This window comes from Aythya ferina (genome assembly GCF_964211825.1).
Source record: "Aythya ferina genome assembly, chromosome: 2".
In the NCBI taxonomy this organism is placed as follows: domain Eukaryota; kingdom Metazoa; phylum Chordata; class Aves; order Anseriformes; family Anatidae; genus Aythya; species Aythya ferina.
In genome coordinates, this window is record NC_140297.1 from 120068169 (window position 1) to 120073195 (window position 5027).

A 5027-nucleotide genomic window follows, 5' to 3' on the forward strand; every position below is an offset into this window, starting at 1 on the left:
GGAAAGCACCAGCCCACGAGTGACACAGAGACAGACTTATCAAGGGAAAAGCTCTCTCTTACCTGGAAATACAAATCTTGTCCTAATTTCAGTATTTAGCTCCTGTCTCTGCTCTCTGAGGTGTAATTTTCAGCTCTGTGCTGGGGGAGGTCTGATGCCCTTTGGCAGGTATATAACTATCAGCCAACCAGGTATAACTTTTTTCAACTTTTTTTTTTTTTTTTTTTGATCAGTACATGTGGCACCATAATGTGACTTTAAGGTAATGTTAACACCTTTGTGCACTAAGTAAAGTAAGGTACATTTTAAAATCATTTTATTTTACTTTATTTTATTTTACTTTCTTTAGTACATTAAAGTGTTAACATCACCTTAAAGTCACATTAATGAACTTGAGATGCTAGCATTAGAATATTTGAGAAGATGTGTAATGGTATTGATAGAATTTTCCTTTCAAAATTCCAGAGACAGTTTAATTCTTCAGTCATGAAAACATCCTGGAATTGTTGTGGTGGTAAAAATTAAAGGCTCTGTAAATTAGCTGTTAGGTTCTTTTTGTACTTTTATCATGCAGATCTACATATGACAGTTCATTTTCATTTCCTTTTATTTTATTCCTTCTGTGATTTAAAAGCAAAACATTCCTTTTTGATTTTGTAAGGCAGATGAGCAGTTAGTACTTTAGTGGTATGTTTTGCTGTTATTGCTATAGGTGCTCCAAAATAAACAGCTAATTTCTGAAGTTGGAAGTCTTTCAGGATCCTTTGTATGCATTGCAATCCTGGATGAAAGCACACTTTGCTAAATCTGCTTATCTTTTACACAGATTGTCTGGTTGGAATTGCTCTACAACATTGTTGCCAGGTATTTCCCCAAAAAGATTATACATATATTGTTCATAAAATCTTTGGATTAAAACTCAGTAATCTTTCTCCTAGAGAGCCTTGGAACAACCTTTATTTATTTATTTATTTATTTATTTATTTTTAATCAGAAAATCACGCCGAACAATGCAGCTTGTCATCAGGAAAGCAGCATTTGAATGCAAGGGTCCAATTTAAACGCTGGTTTTCATAACAGTATATGTGTCAGAGTGTAACATTTGCTAAACTGGGCTGCAAGACTTCTGTGCAGTCTTGACTTTACATTGTCAGGTTTCATGATGCTTCCCCAAATGTATATATGCATTACTATGCAATTTCTAATATCTAAGAGGATTTTTCAAGAAACTTCTCTTTTATTGATACTCATGGGAAAGTAAATGGTATGAATTTTTGGTGTTTTATTTTACATGTTTTTTTTTTTTTTTTTTTTTATACCCGTTACTAATGTTGTACATTGTCCTTGGTCACAGGACACAACTTCTTCAAGGAAGTGGTTTTTTGTCCAGCATGATAGACTACAGAATAAAACTATCTTTACCCTATTCCAGGCCAGCATAGTACTCCAAATCTTACAACTTGAGAGAAATTAGCCATGCTCTTTAAGAGCTATCACTGTCTATTAATCTTTTACATTTCCTCATCTGGAAGGCTAAGCTCTCTTATCTCCTTCAAAGATGTGGTACGTGTTTTCTTATTCCCAAACTAAGTTCCAGAAATGTACTCTTTCATTGTGAATTAAATGTCTACCTTTTTCAGTAATAACTACTTTATGTTTTACTTATTCTTACCAGTTCAGCTCATCACTGATTTGGTTTCAAACACCTGTGAAGGGCGTTAGGCTGAAATTGACTTGTTATCATAAAGTCATAAGATCCTGTTGTGTGGGATTTGGCATTAGTCTCTCTAACAAGTGGAAAAAGCAGTAGTTGATGTTGTACATGCCTACATATACCACAGAGTTATCAAAACTGTTAATATTACCAGATATTTTTTTTTTTAAGCGAACTGTATTCGCTAGTTCTTCAGAGCATTCTTGGGAGTGTTTGAGGGGAGAAAAAACACACAATGATTGTTTTAGAAAACTAAAAATTCTTAGAAGTAATTCCTCTACAGTAGGTAAGTAAAGTTAATATCCTTTTTAAATAGTTGTTCTTCATCAGTTTAGATCTATACATACAATATTCTTCCATCTTCCATTGTATTTATTCCTATGCATGTATCATCTGAAAAAAAATTGTAACTTTTCTGCTAATTTACCATTACATCTTCACAGGTCACATCAATTTTATTTTTTTTTTTGACTCTTCTAAGACTGGAAGGCATTAGCAGACAGCCTTTCCTTTCACCGTCTTCTTCACTGGACATCAGAAGTCAGTATTCTTACCTGCTGGAGTTCAGACAACGTCAAAGTGAAACAACAACAACCAGAAACTGGGGTGGTCTCTCAATCCTTTCATTGTGTGAACAAGTAGTGTTTTGAGACTCAGGATTTTTTGTGGAGTGAATTGTACCAGGACTTAACAAATTAGAAAAAAATAAATATGTTTAGGTACCTTAGTAAGTGGAGAGCTTTCAGAGAAGTTTCTAGGAACACAGAAACACGTTGCTCAGTCTACGAACTGGTAGCAATTAAATAAACCTTTTGATAAGTACATCAAAGCAATCGAGGCTTTAGCTGCTAATACTTAGATGGACAAATATAACTTTAGATTCCTGCTTTAAATGGTTGGTTGATAAATCTGGGCATATTCTTCAGTTCTGTGAACTTCTCCTTGATTCAGTTTCTGCAATGTGTTTCACTTTGTTATAGGAATTTCTGTTTAATTTAAAGTCTGTGGAGGGTCATCTCTGTAAGAGAAATTCACTGTTTAAGTAGAGAACTGGTATTTATACCCTAAAATTCTAAAAAAAAAAATAAAAATATCTGTGAAGAATAGTTTTACTGCTATAATGCCATTCGATGATTTTGGAGGGGGGTTGGTGGTCTGTAAATCAATATCGTTACATCTTTCATTACTTGGCTGGGAAATTTGTTTAAATGTTTTAAAATGTGTGTCTAAAATGGTAGTTATACATTACTAGAGGTAACTTCAAAGATGCCTTTAAGAAATAAATATAGGTTTAAATTTTCTTTATCTTTGTCACAAAGTTTATTTGTTGATTCTGGAGGAATTAAATTGATAACTGCAGTGCTCAGGTAGCACCCTGTGACATTTTAACCTGGGTTCAAAGCTTCTCTTGTAGCTCAGCTCCTTCAGAGAACCTTTGATGTTCTTACATTCATTCACCCCTCATTTGCTATTGTCCTAAGTATTTACTCTCTGGAGTTTATTTAGGAAAGGTATTCTAAGATGTAGCAAAATATCTTAAAACAGAACCATGGTAGGATAGAGATGCTTACAAAGATGTTACTCACCTGTGATCTGTCATGTACTAACACATAAATTGCAAGGTCAGTACTGCACACATATGATTCTGGATTTATTTATTCCTCTTTTCTTCTTTTTCAAACTGCTCTTCAGACAGGTGTTTTCATTAGCTGATCAAATATCTGGCCAAATCCCTGTCATCCTACTCACATGGATAATCTTACCAGATTCTCCAGGGTAAATAATGTGAATTAAAACAAACAAACAAACAAACAAAATCCCAAACCAACAGGATTTGAATTATTGTTGATTGATAGGTTTGTGTCCCCATGTACTGAAGTCAGAATCATTTAAGATGAAAGTAGCGTAGGGATATAAAATAGGGATATAAATTAGGTATATAAAAAAAGAAAATAAGTTTTTTTCATTTAAAACCTTGGGAACAAATTAATTTCTTTAATAATATATTTCAATTTACAGAAAAAAAAAATATAATAAAAACTGAATCATACAATCCAGTGATGTTTTTTATATCGAGGAAGGGGCAATTAATGACTACAATATTAGTTTTAATATACTGGATTGCTAGTTTTGACTTTACATAACATGGACTAGAAGAAAGTGAAAATAAAATATAACCCTTATTTTTTAATGTCTTTTAAAAGTGAGAAAGTGCTTCTTTTGAAGATATCTTTGGCATTTCCTTTTCATGACAGCTTTCAAACTGGAGTCTTAATTTTACAGTTTAAGCTCCAAGTTGAGTTAGAAAACATCGTTGAAAGTTGCTTAAAAATCAGCCTTTCAGCATTTGGTATCTGATTATTTGATATCTGAAATAAGCCTTCTGTTCATAGCAAGGCAGACCGGTGGCACTAATGTACTTTATGCATGAGGTTGAAAATTATACTGTGAAGAATTAGCATAATATGAGTGCACAACATGAAATCAGAACTGCACAGTTAAAACTCTTCCTCCAGGGGACACTGCTGAGAGATTTTTTTGTTTGCATACTTCCTGTGTATAAAATTTGCCTATTCAGTTTTATTTTAGAAAGTCTTTTTATCATTTGATGAAAAACAAAACAAAACAACAAACAAACAAACAAACAAAAATCTTTAAGGTTGGTTCAGTGAATTCACTATTTTAGGGATTTATGGGGGGGGACCATTAGATAGTAATATATTGAGTACTGATTAAAACTCAGGAAATGATTTGTGTTCTCTGCAGTTTTAGAACAGCGATTTCTAAATGAACAAAGCAATACTGTGAAATTGAAATGATAAATCAAGAATTTAAGTATGGAATGAAGAAAAATCAGCAAATTTGCTTTTAAATTCAAAGAAAAATATTTACATAATTTTTCATTAAAAGCTTAGAAAAATAAGGCTGAAGGAACTTCAGAGGCTGCCTGAGCAGGGGGTTGGGCAGGTTGCCTCCAGCCCCTTCCAGCCTCAGCCATTCTGTGATCCTGTGAGCTGATTCAAGATATGCTGTAGGTGTGACATTCTCATAGAAGCTTGTCAGCCTGTTTTTCAGACATATATTTTCTTTATTTATGAAAAGCAGAGGCTTTTGAATTTCCCATAGGCAACGTATTTCAACACATCTCTGTCTTTGCCTTCTTTAGACTATTTTTCTTATTTTTAGAGTTAAATTTTTCTTAATGCAAGTTAACTATATCATGATTGTCCCATCTTCTGTGAATATTAACCTATACTGCATCAGCTATCTAGGAACATGAAGACTGTTATGCTTTTTCCTCTTCTTGAAGGAG

The 5027-nt window shown here is 33.3% G+C and overlaps 1 long non-coding RNA gene across 1 annotated transcript; it reads left to right on the forward strand.

The window, feature by feature from the left end:
* Positions 1-1904: 1904 nt before the first annotated feature.
* On the forward strand, positions 1905-3017 carry LOC311433057. The gene is made up of 2 exons (XR_014690532.1): positions 1905-2000; positions 2158-3017. It is a non-coding gene; the product is annotated as an uncharacterized lncRNA (long non-coding RNA).
* Positions 3018-5027: the final 2010 nt, after the last annotated feature.